We start from the raw sequence: 21,999 nt of genomic DNA on the forward strand, positions 1-21,999 counted from the left end.
CACGGATAGGCCGGGTCCGGATCTCCATTATCTCAACCTGATTAGATTACGGCTGTGATTGGCTGAATAAAGTTGTCATGGCAACCATATCGGTAACTTGGCTTGTGTACGTGATATTTCAAAAGTCCTTCAAGATTTAGCTTTCATATCACACAGATCTATTCCTCATACCACCCAAAAGTTAGGGGACCTGATTATCAGCTACTCGTGAGTTTTATTTCTACCTCTTTTCGAAAACCGAGTTGTTAGGGTTAGGGTATACTTGGGCCTCAAAATGTAGAAACAGGTTTTATGCCACAAGATAGAACTCCAATTACAGGCTCAACTAGAGCAAAGTCGATGGCACACCATCACAAATCTCCACACTTCCAACCTAAAGCAAGGGTGAAAGATGGCAAAAGGTTCCACCAGGAATGACTCCCAGGAAAGGTTCCACCAATATCAAAATTTCAGTTTGAAAAAAAACAATCTTCCGTTTTGACCCCCGTGACCAAAAATATGACATTGCCCTTGCACCTTTGTGCCATATTGTGATCATAACTACCAAGTTTGGTGAATTTCTGCACAACTGTTTACGAGGAGATGGCGTGACCGATAGACAGACACGGAGCCGATTACAATATCCCCCCGTTTTTATTCAAACAACGTAGAGATAACTACAAAATATGAAAAAGTAGGGGACGCACAACATAAGGAATCCTACTATATTAAATAAGGCAATTATGTGTGTATGTGTGTATGTATGTATAATGTATATGTTTGTATGCACATCAAAAAAGAAAAAACAGGGCTGGCCCGATCTCCATCAAATTTTGCACATGTGCTGGTCGCACCCACCCACGCTCAGGTCATGGGCACAACTCCCCCCAACCCCCTCTTGTGCGGAGGGGGGGGGAGGTGGGAGGGGGGGCGGCTTGTCAATGCTCCCAAAAGGAGCGAGTGATTTACTAACATAAAATTCCCCAAAAAACGGGTAGTTAATGGACCTGCAATGGCTGTGCACCAAAGCTTGGTATAATACACTACCGGACACCTCTGCCTGGAGGGTGGCAGTACCCTCCTCGGCCCACCTTTGGTGGGCAAGGGGCTGCAGCACATTCTTGGAAATGCACTTGATATTCGTCATTTTTGAAAGAAATTTTATTGATCACAACATATAATTTTGAGAAGGTTCCATGATATTATGAAGATAAAGGAGCACGCACACAAGTTGACTCCAGACACAACTGATATGGCAAAAGGAGAAGGACAGGCCAAATAGAGCAGACAGAGGAGCAAGAGAACCAGCACAGGTTTTGTCGACTAGTCACTGATGCCATTGGGTGGATTATAAGGACACAAAGTCCAGTCGACAGTGGTTATGAGGGGTAAGATGGGGACAAACCAGGATAGGCTGTGTACATTAAATTTGGAAGTGAACACGGAGTAGAGCCATTTTGCCTTATCTCAGGAAGAATCTGCTGATATGCCATTTGATGTGAGAGAGGGGAGGTGAAGGGGAACATACACGAGGGAGGAATACTGTTTGGAGAGTTCAACCATTAGATTTGCAAGATTGTTTTCTGGCTTGCATTAAGATGGAAACACTTGTTGCGAGCCCCAATGAGTGACCTCAAGTTACCTTCAGTCAAGTTAGCTTTCCATATTAAGTAATCAAGCTGCTTGACTGCAGACACCACCCCACATAATTTGGTGTACTAGGCGGAGAGGATGGACAGGGTAGCCGTAGATGTAATGGGATAAACCGGTGCTTGAAGCCAGAAAGTAGGTTTTTGTGAAACTATTCCACACTCCGGGCAGGAGTGCCCACTTTGGTCAACAGGAGTGTATTGTAACAAGCTTTGGCACACAGCCATTGTAGGTCTTCTTCCCTGCCGTCTTGGTTCACTCCAACATTCACTACAAGTACTTCTACCGACTCCTCTCCGGCCTTGCTCCCCCAGCTCTCTCTGTGCTCTGTCCCCCCAATATTCCTTCAGGTCGCACAAGATCTGCCCGATCTTATGGTTAAACTGGCAAAGTCTAGGCTCTCTGCTCACCTTCACTCTTTCATTCCCCTTTTCTCCCGCCTCTGGAACAAACTCCCCCACTCCCTTCAATCCCACTCCTCCCTCCAGGTCTTTAAAACAGCTGTTCACCACCATCTCTTATCTTCCCCCATCGAAAACCTTGATCTTTTCTACCCCCGGTAATTCACCCCAGAGTCCTTGCAGTGTTCATATGTTTTAATCCTCTCCCACCTCCCCCCAAGTCCTCCCGATGTCCCTGCTCTCAAATGTTGTGTTTGTGTCCTTCCCCTTCTTCCACCTCTCTTTTGTGTCCTCCCCCCTCTCTCCCCATCTTGTCTGCCGCTCCCCTTGTTTTTTGTGTTTTGTGTGTCGGTTTGTCTTTTTGTGTGATTAATGTTAGCTCTTTCACGAGCCTCGATCTTGTATACAAAAAAAAAAAAAAAAAAAAAGAAAAAAAAAGTCTTTTATGGGATTTTCTGTTACTAGAAACACCCCACTCCCTTTTAGTGGGGTGCCTAGACAATCAGTCATTTCAAGTTGATGCAAAAGTTTACTTTTTGGTATCACCTTGAAGGTTGGGATCTGAATAACAATTTTGGTCCGAGTGGACAACGATCAGCCTCCCATTGGGGCACTTGAGGGCATGGGGGTGGGGGGGGGGGGGGGGGGAGCGTGCCTGACCTCACTGTGAGAGGAATGTGAAAAGTTCAAACTGATCTAACTTTTGAACAGATGATCCGATCTGAACATATTTGATATCAGCAGCTTTGTGTTGAAGAGTAGCAACCTCATTTCTAAGTATTTTGCCCCGAGAGGAGACTGTGTTGACAGTATCAGGGTAAATCCATTAAAAAAAACATGTTCTTTATGACTATTTTCATATTAATCAGCCTTGCTTTTTAATTTGGGTCACAGATCCATGACGTGGCCAATAACCTATACAAATTGACTCCTGGGCGCGACAATCAGGCACCAGTGGACCCATCCTGCCTCCGTCATATATGTTTGTACCACCTGTAGGCCGAAATCTTCTCACCCAACCTCCGGTAAAAGATGTGCAGCCACTGTCCATGAGTTCATTCCAGAAGGAGGAACAGGCATGGATGACTGTGGTACATGCCAAACTGTACGTGGAATTAGAGACAGAGAAAGTCACTCCGATCATGTGGTCTTCATACCATGCTTGACGATCAGATGCTGTTGGACCACTAGAGAAATGCATTGAAGCCCTCCTACCACTATTCCATGAGAATGCACCTACACCAGGAATGACTCGACATGGAATGGACCTAGTGAAACAAACAACTGAGTACCTCAACCCACAACAACCTCCAGTATTGGTAATGGACCAACCACTTTATGACATCGCGAAGAAAATGCAATGGACCTTCACTGAAATCTTTGGAGAAGACAAGTTTCTGGTGATGCTGGGAGGGTTCCACATCAAAATTGCTTTGTTGGCCACTACAGGAGATCTCTTATGTGAGTCTGGGTGGCCAGAAGCCCTGACAGAAGCCAGAATTACTAAGACAGAGGCAGCACCCAAATCTTTTTTGAAAACATCCAATCCAATGAGAACACGATATGCTCACCAAGTTACCGTTGTGGTGCTCGACAGACGTCTGAAACAAGCCGATGAGGACTGTGGAATCGAGATGACCTTGAGGATTGGGTCTCGGTGGCTTACAGGGAGAAACCAACAGTGCAATTCTGGCTACTCATTCACAAGTACCAACAATTCATATTCATGTTCATACGGTCACATCGGGAGCGCAAGTTTAAACTCATCATGGTCACTACTCTCCGGAAGCTTGTACCCCTATTCTTTGCCCGAGATCACCAGAATTATGCTTGGTGGGTTCCTGTCCTTATCAGAGACCTAGAAGCCCTTCCGGATATCATCCAGGAGGAGTTTGAAGCGGGGCACTGGACGTTAACTAGAATTTCTCATCCATATCAATTGATCACGCACATGAGCAGGCCAACAAAAGAGTAAAAGGAGTTGGTGGCGTGATTGGTCTCACAGAGCTCCCTGCCATGTTAGAATGCTGGATTGTGATTGGTCCAGAGATTAGCCGCATGGTTGAACAATTTACTGACGCAAATGACGATGCTGATGATGATGAAGAGATCTCTCATTACGAGGAAAGAGCTGCATCTCAGCACCGTTTTCAGTGCCACGTCACAGACCTGTTGGATGTCCTGCTAAGCAGAGGGAATCCCTTTGAGGAGAGCAGTGCGGATCTGGTCACGTTAGACAACAAAGTGTGTATCAACGAGTCCGCTGCCACCTCTGTCCGTATTCTAGAATATAGGGGACAAGAGCAATATGACAATTTTAGGAAAGATGCATTTGGCTTGAAGAACGTACTTCTGACAGCACCGATCAATAAAAACAAGTTGTTGCTGTTCCATGAACAGAAAATTCAAACGAAGACGGCACTTAAGAGGAAAATACAGCACTTCAAACTACATGCAGAGTTGTATGGACAAGCATTTGTTGTGCTTGAGATCCGAGGTGGAAATCTGGAGGAATTTTTCTGCCACAAATCTTCTTCATCTCCACCTGCACTGTCTTCTGAAGGATCTCTCAACTCCTGTAGCAAGTCAGATTTATTGCCATGCATTATAGAAGCCAGTGGAACTACCGACCCAACAGTAGATGAGGATCTGGTGGCAACGGATATTTATGGGGTCATCGTTAGATGGTGGAGCACTGATCCACGCTCTTCCTAGTACAACCATCCAAGGCAAGTCATTCGATGAATATTTCACCAAGGTTTTCTGCCCAAGGATCCAGCATGACTTGAAAAGAGCAGCGAGAATGGATATTGTCTGGGATCAGTATCGCACAATGACAATCCAAGGGGCCACAAGGGGAAAACGAGGAACGGGTACATGACAACACGTGTCTGGTCGTGCCAAAGTCCCGGGAAAATGGCATAATGTTTTGGTAAATGCAGAAAACAAGAAGGAACTGTTCTCATTCCAGTCAACAAAACTTATGCAAGTACAGTTCCAAGATGACAAATGTGTCTATATCACTTCAGGTGATCAAGTCCTCATTGCAGGGAATGGCCATTGGCCCTCCCATGAGACCATGCAGACACTCGTGTCCTGGTACATCTCCTTCACGCCCTCCAATATACCTCACTTGCGATGGTTCATACTAGGGATACAGACGTTGTCGTAATACTTTTTAACTAATTTCCAACACATCATTGCTGTGAACCCAGAGGCAGAAATATGGATTTCATTGAAAGCAGGAAAAGCAACCAAAATGATCTCCCTCAACACCATCGCCTCAAGCTTAGGAGTGACAACGTGTAAAGCCATGGCCCTCTTCTATGCGTTCACTGGATCAGACAGCACATCTTCTTTCAAATGCAAGGGTAAGCAATACTGCTTCAAGACAAAGGACAAAGTTCCATCCCTCATGGAAGAATTTGCGAGTGTCGCTAGCACCCTATTTCATATATCACCAAAGTTGAAAGAAGTGGTGATGCAAGTTGTCTGCAGGCTGTACTCCAACAAATATAATCACAGACGACAGCAACGTTGACCTCGTTTGAATGAGGGTGTTCTGCCATAAGACTAGGGACGTGGAGAGAATCCCCCAACGAGTGATGTGTTGGACCAACATCTCAAAAGGAGTGTCTTCCAAGCGAGCATCTGGACTACAGCTCACGAGTCATTGGCGCCTGTCCAAAACCCCAGCAATCATGGATGGATGGAGAAAGACAGCAAGCTGGTTCCCATTTGGACGACGCTGCCCCTTGCCAAGGATGTCTTCGCTCTCGATGTAAAATGTACTTGCACAAAAACCTGTTCGTCGTGCAAGTGCAAGAAGGCTAACTTGAAATGCGCACGTTTGTGCAAGGTCAAATGTGCTAACTATATGACTCAGAACTGTTCCCAAGCCAGCAAATAGTGAGTAATTTTTGCAGTGGTTTATATATTGTTTAGTTCATATATATATATATTGTTTAGTTCATGTTCATGGAAAATGTCAGAACTCATCCCAACACTTATTAAACCATGTAACATGTTTAATGATAAATAAAAATTTGCCCAAGTATTGCTGAAAAGTCTCTCAAAATAACATGTTTTTTTAAATGGATTTACACTGATACCGTCAACACGGGGGAAATGGGTGGGTTTTTTTTTAAACCTTCCCAACCGAACCCTATTACTTACAGGTGGCAGTGTTTTTTTCCCTTCTCCTCCTCCTTTTCTTTCTGTTTGTTCATTTGCTGGCACCGTGCCTTGCTCTCCAAGCTCTCTGCCTGTGGCATCCAAGGCAACCTTGTGTCATGGCTTACTGACTCCTCCATTCTCGTAATCGGCATATGGCTCTCAAAGGGATCCTCTCATCTTCTCTCCATACTGGGGTTGGAGTGCCCCAATGCAGTGTCATTGGCCCGACCCTGTTCCTAATCTTCATCGATGATCTTTCCGATTCTCAAGAAAGTCCTGCTTATTTGTTTGGTGACGACGACTCCACCCTGTGCTGTAGCAACTCTCATTCTTCTGAAAGGCAAGCAGCAGCCTCTTCCCTCTCTGCAGACCTTCATCAAATCAGGAGCTGTTCCAAACCTCGGAGAATACATTATTCAAACCTAAAAGTCTCTCCAAAATGACCATCTGGTGAAACCCCCCATCTACTTCCTAAACAAACCTCTAAAGACGTTCACTCACTCAAACGTTTTGGCCTCACCATCAGCCAAGATCTTTCTTTGGCAAACCATATATACAAGTTGTCGTCAAAAGTAAGTCACCAACTGGCATCTCCTGTCATGGAAAGTCTTTGCCTGGGAAATTTGAACTTTTATCAGTTTACAAGGCCTTCATTCATAACTCAATGGAGCACTGCTCTCCTCATTTGTGTTGGCGCCCTTGCCTCACACCTTGCACTACCGTAGAAACTATGGTCCTCAAATTCATTGATATCTCATGCAATAAAGTACAATATCTGAGCCTGTTACTATCACATCGCAGAGAGGTTTGGCACAGGTCTCTGTGGAGTGCAGACAGAGCTAGAATACAGAACGGAAACAGGATGCAACAGATCAAAACGAACTGCAGAAAGAGAATGAGGTAATATCAACAGCAGGGCTGAGAGACAAAATAAAAGAAGACGGATAACAGGGGATGCCGGTAAGGATGAGCCGTAGGAGAGAATGCAGGGGGTGGATAAGATGGATACAGAAGCAAACTCTCAGGTAGGAAAATCTTGAAATTAGGGGTTGGGGGGGGGGGGGGGGGGAGAGGGGAGTGTTTTAATTTTAATAGGGTAGAAAAGATCATGGTTTTGGATGGGGGATGATCTGAGATGTTGAACAAAGCTGTCTTGAAGACCTGGAGGGAAGAATGAGATTGAAGAAAATGTGGAAGATGGTTTCACAGGCGGTGAAAAATGGAAACAAATGAATGGAGATAAGCAGTGATTTCAGGGGCGGGACAAAGTGCGAGTACAGAGAGGGCAGAGGATGCAAGATCAGAAAGGAAGTGGAAGAAGACAGAAACCATCGACCTCTATGCAATGGCAAGCCTGTAGGCCCACAGACGGCGTTTCTTCATTTCCTTTATTTTGGATAAATTTTATGTGCATTCTGTTAATGCCTTTCTATTCTATATGCAAACTTTTTCACAAGTCTCTGCAAATCACACAAAATAAAGCAAAAGATTTCTCCAACTGTCTCAAAGCTGTTTCAGTTGACATCAACTGCCTCAAGCCTATGCCCCTCACCCTCTCCACTATGTCATTTGAACAACACAAACTGAATTTTCTCAACCTACGGTCGCAGCTCCATTCATCTGCACTTGACCTGCATCTTCCTAACTTCCGAGCTGTCAAGGAATGCCCCAAGGCAAGTAGTGGGAAGAGAAAAAATGAAGTAAAACAACAGATGTCGCTTGAAACAATCTTTCAACACAATATCTCTCCAGGAGCATGTTTGACAGGTAAATTCCACTCTACATGAATGAACAAACCATTCAGAAGCATTGCAAACATTCCTCTCCTATTATCTCACTATTCTCTGCGCACGTGCAATCATAGCATGTGCGACAAATTCAGAGCCAATATACAGTAAAACGGCAGAAATGTCTTCCTCTTCATGTAACGTTTCATGTTCAAAACATAGCATTCAATTTAAACTAGAACGCCACTCAGTAGAGCGCATACTCCCGCCGTGGGTCAAGTTGGAGCCCTATCTTCCAATGGTAAAAAATCCTTCAAAACATTCTTGGATCCGGAATAATATCCTGAGCTTAACCAAAAACTAATCAATTCTTCCTTATCCCAAGAGCAATCGTCCCACCAACTTTCATCCAAATCCGTTCAGAACTTTTCCAGATATCTTGTTTACAAACACACGGACATACGAACACACACACACACACACACACACACACACACACACACACACACACACACACACACACACACACACACAATCGAATGCATTACTCCCTGGCGGGAGTAATAAGTTGTTCCTCGACCACAAACTAATGATGATAAACTGACAAGATGGACAGACAGACACACGGCCATGAACCAATTGCTTAACCCCATATTTCGCTTCACGTGCGTGCGGTAATCAAACCAACGGGGTGAAGGAGTGAGGGGAACACATGCACATATATACAGGCAGACACGCAAACCATATTTAATGGCCCAATTATTCCGACCTTGATGTGGGGTCGGCTGTGGAATATTTTGGCCAAAGAAGGGAATGGAGGTGACAGGAATGTCAAATTTATTCAGGGTGTCTCGGATAAATCATCTAATCTGCGAAGGACAACGTCCACCAACGAATGCTAGCAGATGGGACTCCCAGCTTCATGTCCAATTGAGGGACAAAGCACACATTGAATATATGCACTTGTGAAAAAAGGGTGATATTTTATAGCTGGGATTAGACAAACCCTGGCTTGGAAGCGCAGAGAGGGAGTGGTGTGTGCATACCACCAGGCTATCCTCCCAGACAGGTCGAAGGGGACAGACAGACAGACGTACGCCCACGTACAATCAAATATGTATCTGTGAAATCTGTTCAGTTGCAATCTGTGAAAAACACAGATGCATTGTCAAACTATTACATGTGTGCATGTGTGTGTATGTATGTGTGTGTATGTGTGTGTGTTGTGTCAGGAATGGGAAGAGTGGGGAGGAGGAGAGGGGTGGAGCTGGAACGGCACTCGGTACAGAGCACACCTCCATAAAGCTGACCAATTGACATTTTGTATCCCACTGATCGGCCGGATCTGTATTCAGACCTGAACCAAATTCTAATCGGCTTGTTCTCGTCACCTACTCAACTCATCCACAACGTTTTGAAATATCGTGCTATATTTCGTTTTTGGCCGTCTCAATGGTGAAGAATCACATCGATATATATTTTTTTTAATTCTTCAAAACTGATCCGGGTTCGAATCTTCACAAAAATCGAATCAATTTGTCCTTGTTAGCATCTATCTATAATTCCACTAATCTCTGTGTGTATGTTTGTTTGTACGTTTGTTTGTTTGTTTGTATGTCTGTGACCGCTGTTTCTCGACAACTACCGGTCCGATATACTTGAAACTTGCCAGGTATATTGCTGGGGACCCGAGGATGTGCCTTTTCAAGGTTTCATATTAATCGGACAATTACTTACCGAGCTATGTCCAAAAAACGATTCAACCAATCAGAGAGCAGCGAGCTATCGCGTGTGCCGAACGTGGCGGACACACTCTGCCTCGGATGGCACATTTGAGAGCGTATTCATTTATTTCACGTTTGCAAACTATGTTGCCGTTAAACTATGTTTTAAAACTAATAAAAACTAATTTGCGATTCATCGTAACTGCGATATACGACCTTCCGGACAGTGAGGACTGCACTTCCGGCATCCAATCACAGAACGCGTTATTGCGTAGGCGTGGCCGATGTGAGAGCGAGCTGATGCTGAGCCCAGCGCGTGCGCCATTACGGTACGTAATTCGATTTCTTCCGGAGAAAATAATAATTTCTCGATTTCTTATGCGCATTATTTCTCCCAATTCAGTCAGAGCGAAGGGCGGAAGCGAAGAGCGTTGTTTTTTTTGTTTACGGGCGTACGGGCGGGGTAGAGCGTACGGGTAGCGTTTTTTTTTTTTTTTGGCACATTTGAGAGCGTATTCATTTATTTCACGTTGGCAAACTATGTTGCCGCTATGTTGGCGTTAAACTATGTTTTAAAACTAATTAAAACTAATTTGCGATTCTTTCGCTTTCCTGCGCATTTGTGCACGCTATGGCGATTTCTTTACCAAACTCCGCTAGCCGTTAGCTTTGGACCAAACCATTTCATGTAAATAGAGGGGGGGGATTGTCACCGTACTCGCAAGCCGTTAGCTTTGGACCAAACCATTGCATGTAAATAGAGGGGGGGGGGGATATACTTTTAGATATATATATAGTACGGGCATGCCCTAGTGAATTACAATGACACTAGTAGGCAAGAAACAAATACAAGATATAACCAGACTCGGTGGTGGCGTGGTTAGAGCGTCCACTCTGGGTCTGGGAGGTCATTGGTTTGAGCCCTGGCCGAGTCATACCAAAGATAAAAAAATAATAATCTATCTATAATTCCATTAATCTCTGTGTGTATGTGTGTTTGTATGTGTGTATGTGTGTATGTTTGTCTGTGACCGCTGTTTCTCGACAACCACGGGTCCGATATACTTTAAACTTGCCAGGTATATTGCTGGGGACCCGAGGATGTGCCTTTTCAAGGTTTCATATTAATCGGACAAGTACTTACCGAGCTATGTCCAAAAAACGATTCAACCAATCAGAGAGCAGCGAGCTATCGCGTGTGCCGAACGTGGCGAACACACTCTGCCTCGGACGGCACATTTGAGAGCGTATTCATTTATTTCACGTTGGCAAACTATATTGCCGTTAAACTATGTTTTAAAACTAATTAAAACTACTATCTATAATTCCACGGGTCCGATAAAAAACACCGTACTCGCAAGCCGTTCGCTTTGGACCAAACCATTTCATGTAAATAGAGGGGGGGGGATTGTCACCACTCGCAAGCCGTTCACTTTGGACCAAACCATTTCATGTAAATAGAGGGGGGGGATATAATTTTAGATAGATATATAGTACGGGCATGCCCTAGTAATAATAATTCTGGAAGAAATGGTGCATTATTTGAAAAAAGTGCAAGGGTGCCAATATTTTTGGCCACAACTGTACCAAATACTGTTTGTCAATCTCATCGTGCCTTCATAATACCTGATAATTACATTTATGTCTCTCAATGTCCGTGTTCTTCATACAAGTTGCATATGATGGCACCGTGGGCCTGAAATCACAATTTTTATGCCTGCACCCTCGAAGGTGGCCGGAGGCATTATGTTTTTTTTCTTTTATACCAAATTACTCTGCTGAATGCTGTAATTAACTCCACCACCGAAGGTGCACGGAGGTTATGTTTTTTAACCCGCCTGTCTATCAGACAGTAGGATATCTCAAAAAGTTATGCACAGATTTTTTTATTTTTTTTGTATGCAGGATCGAGGCTCGTGAAAGCTAACATTTATCACACAAAAAATCAAACAGACACACAAAACATATAATAAGGGTAGTGGTAGACAAGATGGGGAGAGAAGGGGAAGCACAAACACAACATTTGAGAGCAGGGACATCGGGAGATCTGTGGGAGGGCTTGGGTGGAGGAGGCGTGGGAAGGGGGGGGGGGAGGGGTGGGAGAAGTATAAAACACATGGACACTGCAAGGACTTCCAGGAAGGAAGTTGGTATTTCAAAAAAGCGGATCTGGGGTGAAATTAGCGGGGGTAGAAAAGATCAAGGTTTTGGATGGGGGAAGATAGGAGATGGTGGTGAACAGCTGTTTTAAAGACCTGGAGGGAGGAGTGGGATTGAAGAGAGTGAGGGAGTTTGTTCCTGAGGCGGGAGAAAAGAGCAATGGAGGAGTGAAGGTGAGCAGAGAGAGTCTTGATTCATACCAAACTCGGTAGACAGGTTGGGTGTGTGTGATAAGGCCATATTAAATCGATGAAACAGTTCAGCCTGGCAGAGGTATGCACTCCACTGAGTGCCATTCTAGTTGCTCAGTAAATGAAATGAGCAAGCGATGAATAAAGCAAAGGTGATACTGTATTGAGTTATGCTGGCAATTTAAATAACTTGCATTTCTGTTAAAAGACAAAACATTTAAGAACAAAAGTTTGAAAGACTTCGGGATAAATAAATAAATAAATAAATAAATAGAAACGGCAGCAATGCTGCCATCAACTTCACCGAGGTATATACAGCCTGACAACAAGCCAGGAAAATTACAGTGCAGGACAATCTCGTTGTTCCAATGGGACCAAACAAGCAACATGAAAAGAAGGCCAAGAAGGGCAAGATCCGGCAAAGAGGACCATTTATCATGTCATTTGGTGGTGCGATACTTGTGGGCGGTATAGTTATATAACATTCTCACATGTTCTCACACAATTTCTTTGCGGGCATGCATGAGCCCGTCGTAGTGGTTGAGCGAAGCAATGACTGCGAAACAAGACACCACTATCAGAGGGCAAAAAATGCACCTATCCATTCACATTCCAGAATAACCGAGACTGATCCTGTAATCAAATATTTGGTCGTCGACTAAGTAATCTATCGACATCTCCTGCACAAATGTCAGTCTTCTGAACCGGTAATTCAATCCATGGCCTATTCAATCTAGCGTATGTCATGTTATTGTGGTGCGGCACGACAACTCAACTAGTTATAGGTTTTATCAACTGGAGGTTGACAGAGGCGTGTTAACTGCCATTGGAAGCAAAGTAAAACGGACATTCCAGGCATCAACCCTCTCTCGCTCCAATGAAGGGTTAACGCCCGGAACACCGGAAGGGTTAACGCCTCTGCTTCCCTTGGCCATTGGCACGCCTTTGTCAACCTTTAATTGATAAATACCCATGATTCCACTTGTTTGTCGACCCAATGACAAGCCTGCTCATCAGTGAGTTCGCTAGGATGAGATGGATTCTAAAAGGAGTAAGACTAACGAAAACCTGTTTTTTTTGTTGTTTAAAAAAAATAGAGAATCAAGGCTCATGTAAGAGCTCGTACACTAAATGGATAAGCATAGAACAGGCTAAAAGGAACAGAGTAGGGAGAGGAGGGGGGGGGGGGGGCCCAACAGTGGAGTAGAAGGGGGAGACTTGGACAAACAATGGGTGTGGGGAGGAATGGCTGGCAGGAAAGGATGCATACAAGATGGATACAGAAGGAAAATCCCAGGAGGGAAAATGGGAAACCTGGAAGGAGGAGGGCTTGGAGTGGGGTGGAGAATTAACAAGGGTAGAAAAGATCATGGTTTTGGATCGGGATGATCTGAGATGGTGGTGAACAGCTGTCTTGAAGACCTGAAGGAAAGAATGAGATTGAAGAGAATATGGAAGTTGGCTCCATAGGCAAGGGTGGGGGGGGGGGGGGGGAAGGAGGGGGGAGGTACAAATGAATGGAGGTGAGCAGTGATCTTGGATTTAGGTAACTTGCCAATAAGGGGGTTAATTGCGGACCGTGTCAGCCCTGCACCTTGGAGGTGGAGGCGGGCGGGGGGAATTGAGGCAGGTTGGGGGAAGGGGAGGGGAGGGGGGAAGGGGAGGTGAACAAATCACGGAAGGAGCAGAGAGTACAAGACCAGAAAGGAGGCGGTAGGAGACAGAGAGACCGCGACCTGTCCGCGATGGCGAAGTGACAAGGCCATAGACTCGGCTTCATCACGGGAGATTCCAAAGATCTTGAAGGCCTTGGTTTCCACAGCATCAAGCCAAAAAAATGTGTGAGGTAGAGGAGCCAGCCCAGAGGGATACTCCATCACGCTGCAGATGAAAGCCTTGTAGGTCGAGAGGAGTTCAGGTGTGCGAAGGAACGACTTTGTAAGACACAGTTGGTGACTGGCTTTGGAGGCCAACTTTGAAGTGTGGTTTGGCCAAGAAAGATGCCAGCAGGTTTTTGTACGCGTTTCCCCATTAATGCCAGTAGGTGCCGCTGCGTCCTGGAGCATGTCTCCCTTCAAGTGGGAATGCAAAGCTACGTACCCAGCAGTATTACATCAGGTTATGGATGAGGAAGACCTTGTGGTATCAGAAAGGTTTCTACAGAATGATGACCGTCATCATCTAGTCATATGGAGGAAGGCAGCCACTATGTGCTGCGTATCTTCGCTAAATCCCCTATCCCAAAGTTAGCATTGCAATGAGAAACACTTGCATTTGTTGAGTGCACTGGGATGTGGACAAGAAACAGACATGAAATGTCATGGGCAAATGAGCTTTATCCACCTGTTAAGACATTTTATTCGAATAACAAAGAGGGTTACAGTTAGAAAACAACAACAAAGAACAATACAGCTGTGCTTACAATGGAAAACAAAGGCACAATGCAAAGCGCCAAATAGAAAAGGGTTGCACAGTTCATTTCTACCACAGACACCAACTGTAAACCTGGACATCCAACATTCTTTGAATAACCTTTCAAAACCAGCTATGGGTTAAAAAAACGCTCGAAAATTTGAAGTAAATTTGTTATTTAAACAAAACATTAATAATATTAAATTGACAATCTTAAGAAATTGACCCTTTTTGCACTTTGTTGCCTTGGTGCAGGGTGAACTCAAAGTTAGGGCAGGCATTTGTGAATTTGTTCAGGGTGCCAGCAATAGTTGGCATACTCTTAAAGGATAACGTGGGATCTTTAACGTCCACCGACGACTCCCGAGAGAGAGAGGACACCCATTTAACGTCCATTAGAGGGGACGGCACACACATTCATGAATCATCCTGCCTGTGAAGCATCAGAATGACAGCTTATAGCTGGAGCCAAGATTGGGAACCAGGCGAGACAGCTTAGAGGCAAGTGTGCGTACCTCTAGTCTCGACTATCCTTTCAGCAATATTAATACAGTACATAACTAAAACGGCACTCAGTAGAGCACATACCTCCACCAGGCTGAACAGTTTTCGTTTTGTATCCCACCGATAGGTCGGATCTGGATCCGCACCTGAGCTTACAAACGATTTGGCTTGTTCTTGTCACCTCCCAAACTCATCCACCTAGTTTTGTCATAACCAGTCTACAACCTTTAGAAATATGATGCTAAATATCGTTTTGGCCCTATCACTCAATGGTGATATCACCCATCACTCAATGGGGTAACATCTGAAGGATGAATTATCTATATATATAAAACACAGTTTGTGTGTGTGTGTGTGTGTGTGTGTGTGTGTGTGTGTGTGTGTGTGTGTGTGTAATGTTACCGGTAGACTCCTAAACGGAGAGGCTCACGTACTTGATATTTGGCACAGACATGGCCATTGAGCCTGGGAAGAACATGGCCGACATAAAAATTTATTTCATAATATTTTTTTCCCATATTTTTACCTCAGCGCATTTCAGCGAGGAATATTATGACCGGAATGGCAGAGCAGCGCGCTGATTCGCTCAGAGCGATCACGTGATGTTCCTTGCCGCCATTAACTCAGTTACGCGTTCGCACGTATTTCAGAGCGAAAAGCGATTGCGTTTTTTCACATTTTAGCGAGGAACATTGCCATTCACACCACATAGGTTTTTTTTCTTTCATCTTTAGATCCATATTTTTTGCCATAACGTAGCGCATTATGGCTCTCTCGAGCTCGAGTTAGCCAATCACCTGGGAGCATGAGGCCACGTTGGCCACGCCCATGACACGACGCAGAGTTGCAATCGATCGCTCAGAGCAATCACATGATGTTCCTTGCCGCGCGATTGCGTTTTTTCACATTTGAGCGAGGAACATTGCCATTCACACCACATAGTTTTTTTTTTTCTTTCATCTTTAGATCCATATTTTTTTTGAGCGAGGAATATTATACACGGAATCTGAATCGGTGGCAGAGCAGCGCATTGATTCGACGATTTGCACGCCCTCCCCCCTCCCCCTCCCCTCCCTTCCCCCTCCTCCAGATGGTGAGGTGTTTTTAATTACATGGTGGTGGGGCGTTTTGAATTACAAGGTGGTGAGGTGGTTTTGAAATATGTGGTGGTGAGGCGTTTTGAATTAAATGGTGGTGAGGTGTTTTGAAATATGTGGTGGTGAGGTGTTTTGAATTACATGGTGGTGAGGCATTTTGAATTACATGGTGGTGAGGTGTAATCGTCCCAAACTTCCAGTCTGCACCTACCCCTCCCACATGTATGTGCTGAGGGGTTCTCTTTTGAATTTTTTATTATTTTTCAACCTAAATCTTCAACCTAAATTGCTTATAAAAATGTAATATCACAAACACTACAAATAAATTTGTGCAAAATAACTGTTTGTATTATGATTGGTGTAAATCATAACAGCGACTCAGGTACAGTCATTATCCCCAGCTAAAACAAGCCCGTTCCTTTGTAACGACGTGTGGTGAGGTGAGCGTAGCGAGCTACAGCAAAGTAAAATAAAAAAGAAAGTCCCTTTTTATTCTTCCATGTGTCTCCCTGTATTGTTTTTTCTAATTCCTGTTTAATTAAAACAAAAAACACAGATTTACCATCAAATCATATGGTGGCCACCAAAAATGCTGGTGGGCCTCCAAAAACATCTGTTTAGGTGGCTCTACAGACCAAAAAAAAAATATGAAGCATGACCCCTGACTCCCCTTGTAAACCTCCCCGAGGCAAAACCATAACAATACAAAACCCTTAAGTATGCAGTATTTCTTTTCAAACTTCCTGGACCCCTCCTACAATACTCGGGCATTTAGGTTTTCGGCCTTGAAATCATCAGCAACGTGCATCTGTGAAGGACGGAACATGAAGTACAGTATATCTAAAATAAAATAAATAATATACGCATAACTGGAACCATTATTGGCAAGGTGCCCTATCACTGGTCCCCCTGATTAGTGGTTGATGGCCCATCCCTCTTCAAAACTTGGCTTTACTCCATCACTTTATATGTCAAGCTAGGGATCTGAATGGTGTTTGAACGATGCTAGCACAAATATATATTTTTAAATTATATTACTGAATATAATAAATATATTTCTATATAATAATTTCACCAGGCCTGGTGTTGGGCTAGCGGCTAGGGTGCTGGCTTAGGATCCTAGGATCCTGGGTTCGAATCCCGGTCAATCGCTGAATTAACGCCAGGGGGGTTGACTCAGCCTGTCATCCTTCCGAGGTCGGCTAATTGAGTACCAGTTCACTGGTAATTCCCTGTTTGTCGTTAAAGGCGGCAAAAAGGGTTGGCGTCAGGAAGGGCATCCGGCCGTAAAACATTGCTTCAAAAAGGGGACCGAAAAACAACAACAACCACGGTTCCCGAAAAAGGCCAACCCCCGCTTTGCGGGGAAAAATGGCCTCTAAAGGTGTTTTTTTTTTGTTTTGTTTTTATAATAATTTCACCAGGCAGGATTTACCTGGAAAACAGATGGGTTTTCAAACATCCCTATAATCAAGCTTACATTAATGCAGAGGATAGGAGTGGCATGAGTAAAAACCTAAACACGTGCAGATCACGTAATGTGACTCCATTAGAGGACTATGCACACAGAACCACCAGTAATTTTATGACAAACCACTTACACAAACACAAAGAGACATTAAGCTTGATAAAAGGTATTTTTAGGACCAGTTAAAGAAACGTTTTTCCTTTGACTACACTGATTGAGAAATCCAACTACAGACAATGTACAACTGATCGACACTGTATCAATTGTTAAACTATTCACTCTAGACTTGACCTTAACAAATAACTCAAAATTCCTCTCATCAACCTCAAGTAAATATCTCTCATTATCTATCTCTATCATTTTCCTATAACATATTGCTTATACTGCCCATCCACACACAAAACATTTACGGGAAATATTTTATGTACGAGAATATATGCAATTATGCACCATAGTTGTAAAAGAAATATGCAATTACTATATTTATTAAGCATCAGATATACCCACCAAGGATGGATGATGGGATATAATGTCATTTGATAGGGTGGGAGGGTTATGGAAAACAATAATCCTGAGATGAACTGAATAAATGGAGACAACAACAATAATGAGATGGTTGGGCTTGAAGTACTGTAGATAATGCTGTTAGCTGGATTGTAAGAATGTTAATGATGCTTCGAAGTTTGGTGATGATGTGTGAAACAGTTAGAGTTCAGAAAGAAAAGAAAAAAAGAGAAAGAAAACAAAAGACGTTGAGAGATAGGGGGAGGGTTGGAGAGATGGGGGAGGGAGAGAGATAGGGAGAGAGGGAAGAGAGAGAGATAGGGAGAGAGGGAAGAGAGAGAGATAGAGAGGGAGGTTGGGGGAAAGAGAAGGATAGAGAGGGAGGGAGATATGGGAAAGAGAAGGATGGAGAGGGAGATGGAGAGGGAGATAGAGAGGGAGATAGAGAGGGAGATAAAGAGGGAGATAGAGAGGGAGATGGAGAGGGGGATGGAGAGGGAGATGGAGAGGGAGGTTGGGGGAAAGAGAAGGATAGAGAGGGAGGGAGATATGGGAAAGAGAAGGATGGAGAGGGAGATGGAGAGGGAGATAGTGAGGGAGATAGAGAGGGAGATGGAGAGGGAGATGGAGAGGGAGATGGAGAGGGAGATGGAGAGGGAGATGGAGAGGGAGATGGAGAGGGAGAGGGAGATGGAGAGGGAGATGGAGAGAGAGATGGAGAGGGAGAGGGAGATAGAGAGGGAGATAGTGAGGGAGATAGAGAGGGAAATAGAGAGGGAGATAGAGAGGGAGATGGAGAGGGAGATGGAGAGGGAGATGGAGAGGGAGATGGAGAGGGAGATAGAGAGGGAGATAGAGAGGGAGATAGAGAGGGAGATAGAGAGGGAGATAGTGAGGGAGATAGAGAGGGAAATAGAGAGGGAGATAGAGAGGGAGATAGAGAGGGAGATAGAGAGGGAGATAGAGAGGGAGATAGAGAGGGAGATAGAGAGGGAGATAGAGAGGGAGATAGAGAAAGAGATAGAAATAGAGAAAGGAAAAGAGAGAAAAATAAACAACAAGATTGACAAAGAGAAAAAGAAACAAAAATAGCGACAAAGAGAAGAAGGAACAAAAACAGCGACAAAGAAAAAGCACGACAAAGAGAAAAAAGAAAGAAAACTAGAATGGCATTTGGTAGATTGCATACCTCCACCAGGCTGAACAATTTACAATTCATATCCAATGAAGCCGGATCTGCATCCAGACCTTAAAACTAAAATCTAACTTGGCTTGTTCTTGTCATCCAGCCACCACATCGACTACGTCATGATACGACCTAACTTTTTCAGATATCATGATATATATCGTTTTTAGCCCCTAATTCCTCAGTGGTGAAGAATCACTTGTAAAAAAAAAAAAAAAAAAAATCCTCGTATCCAGATCGGGATCTTCACCAAAATTCAATCAATTCTTCTTTGACACACACCCACAACATGTCCACTAAGTTTCGTCTAAATCCTTACACAACTTTTTGATATATTCAGCATAAATACAAACAAACAGGCAGACAGGGGTGTAAACATAACCTCGGTCCATTGCAGATGGCAGAGGTAAAGAGGGACAAAGAGAAAAAGAAGGGAAAGGAGTGACAAAGACAACTAGAACAGCAAGCACTCTTTGATGTTGAGACGTCGACTGATATGCCTCCACCCACATAATTACATCATTACACATACTTTTACCAAGTTTGATTTAAATCCCTTCAGCTGTTCTCAAGTATCACATTTTAACTTGACACGACCTCTGACCTTTGAGCTATTGATGCCACAATCTAATCAGTTCATCTTTACATCATAATATATACTTAAAAAAAAAAAATTATTATTATTTTTTTGTATGCAGAGTCGAGGCTCGTGAAAGAGCTAACATTTATCAAACAAACAAATCAAACAAACAAGTAAACAAAGTATATAAAAAGGGGAGCGGTCGACAAGATGGGGAGAGAAGGGGAGGAAGCACACAAACACAACATTTGAGAGCAGGGACATCGGGAGATGTGTGGGAGGGAGAGGGCCTGGGGGGAGGCAGGATAGGTATAAAACGCAAGGACACCAAGGACTTCCAGGAAAGAAGACAAAAGTCACCTCAAAAAAGTGGATTTGGGGTGAAATTAGCAGGGGTAGAAAAGATCAAGGTTTTGGATTGGGGAAGATATACCCAGTTCAGTTTGGTCAAAATACCATCACCGGTTCACAAGTTACAGAATTTTAGATCTCTTCAGCCATTCCTAAGTTGTCATGGTAATGATATAATCTATAATGGACGCAGCGGATGGACAGACAGCCGGCCGGACAACCCAAAAACATAATGCCTCTGGCAACTTCGTAGTCCAGTCATTCTAGCAAACTTTTACCCCTAACCCACCACTAATTGCAAGAGAAAAAAAATGATATTTTTCTGAAACCTGTCGATCCTCTGAACAAATACATAAAATTATACTCAATTATAATGAGTGGATCATACTTTATTTTCAGATTGAACGAGAGCCGTGAACAAGAAGTGGAGTGACGCTTGCAGTGAGAGATTTGATCAGTGTGCTGAGGACAGTTAAACGCTGTGGTCATTGTGAATGTGTCGTATTATATTTAATTTATATACCCAGAAATTCTGATACCCAGAAAATGCTTGAGTTTCTTCATGAGAGGGATCCCTTTCAAGACGACGACGATACTCTTCACAACATTTTCACTGGTATAGTTTCCCAGACAACGGTGAATGTGGATGAGGCGAAAACTGTGGGAGAAAGGCTCTTGGGCCAGATGAGTGGTAAACGTGTGCTTGAATACAGCTTCAAGAAGAAGGGTCAAGCCATAACTATGGACTCAGAGTCTGCAATGAAGACACCAGACAGAGACATCAATATCGACCCTCAGTTACTCTTCCAGAGACTTGTGATTGCTGGCACTGAAGTAGGAGACTTATCCAAAGCACTCCTTTGTGAGTTATGCACATATCCTCCATCTTTTTCGAGACCAAATATGCCTTGCTGTCCGCCAATAAGCCAGCGTTAGCCTCAGCAATCAAATCCTTGGCACCTGCCGATACTGCACAACCGTCCGATATACAATACGTACTCGATGGCGGTGCCCTATTGCAGCGCATACCGTGGCAGTCAGGTGAACAGTACAAGGATATTCTTGACCGCTACCTGAAATATGTTAGTAGGCATTACGGGCATGCTATCGTCGTGTTTGATGGCTATCATGAAGGTCCCTCAACGAAAGACTGTGCCCATCAGAAAAGGGGTGAGCGACCAACAGTGAAGGTATCTTTTTCTCAAACCATGACGCTTTTTGTCAAGAAGGAAGAGTTTCTTCGGAACAAGGAACAAGGTTTTGGATTGGGGAAGATATACCCAGTTCCGTTTGGTCAAAATCCCATCACTGGTTCACAAGTTACAGAATTTTAGATCTCTTCAGCCATTCCTAAGTTGTCATGGTAACGATATAATCTATAATGGACGCAGCGGATGGACAGACAGCCGGCCGGACAACCCAAAAACATAATGCCTCTGGCAACTTCGTAGTCCAGTCATTCTAGCAAACTTTTACCCCTAACCCACCACTAATTGCAAGAGAAAAAAAAAGATATTTTTCTGAAACCTGTCGATCCTCTGAACAAATACATAAAATTATACTCAATTATAATGAGTGGATCATACTTTATTTTCAGATTGAACGAGAGCCGTGAACGAGAGGTGGAGTGACGCTTGCAGTGAGAGATTTGATCAGTGTGCTGAGGACAGTTAAACGCTGTGGTCATTGTGAATGTGTCGTATTATATTTAATTTATATACCCAGAAATTCTGATACCCAGAAAATGCTTGAGTTTCTTCATGAGAGGGATCCCTTTCAAGACGACGATACTCTTCACAACATTTTCACTGGTATAGTTTCCCAGACAACGGTGAATGTGGATGAGGCGAAAACTGTGGGAGAAAGGCTCTTGGGCCAGATGAGTGGTA

General features: G+C 43.8%; 1 protein-coding gene across 2 annotated transcripts in view; it reads right to left on the reverse strand.

Annotated features, from left to right (window-relative positions):
• The window catches only part of SNRK (SNF related kinase), a 99,140-nt gene that overhangs the window by 16,885 nt on the left and 60,256 nt on the right, over nucleotides 1-21,999 (reverse strand). The gene's annotated exons all lie outside the window — the stretch shown is intronic.

The sequence above is a fragment of the Myxine glutinosa genome, chromosome 2, assembly GCF_964187855.1.
Source record: "Myxine glutinosa chromosome 2, kmMyxGlut1.1, whole genome shotgun sequence".
NCBI lineage: Eukaryota > Metazoa > Chordata > Myxini > Myxiniformes > Myxinidae > Myxine > Myxine glutinosa.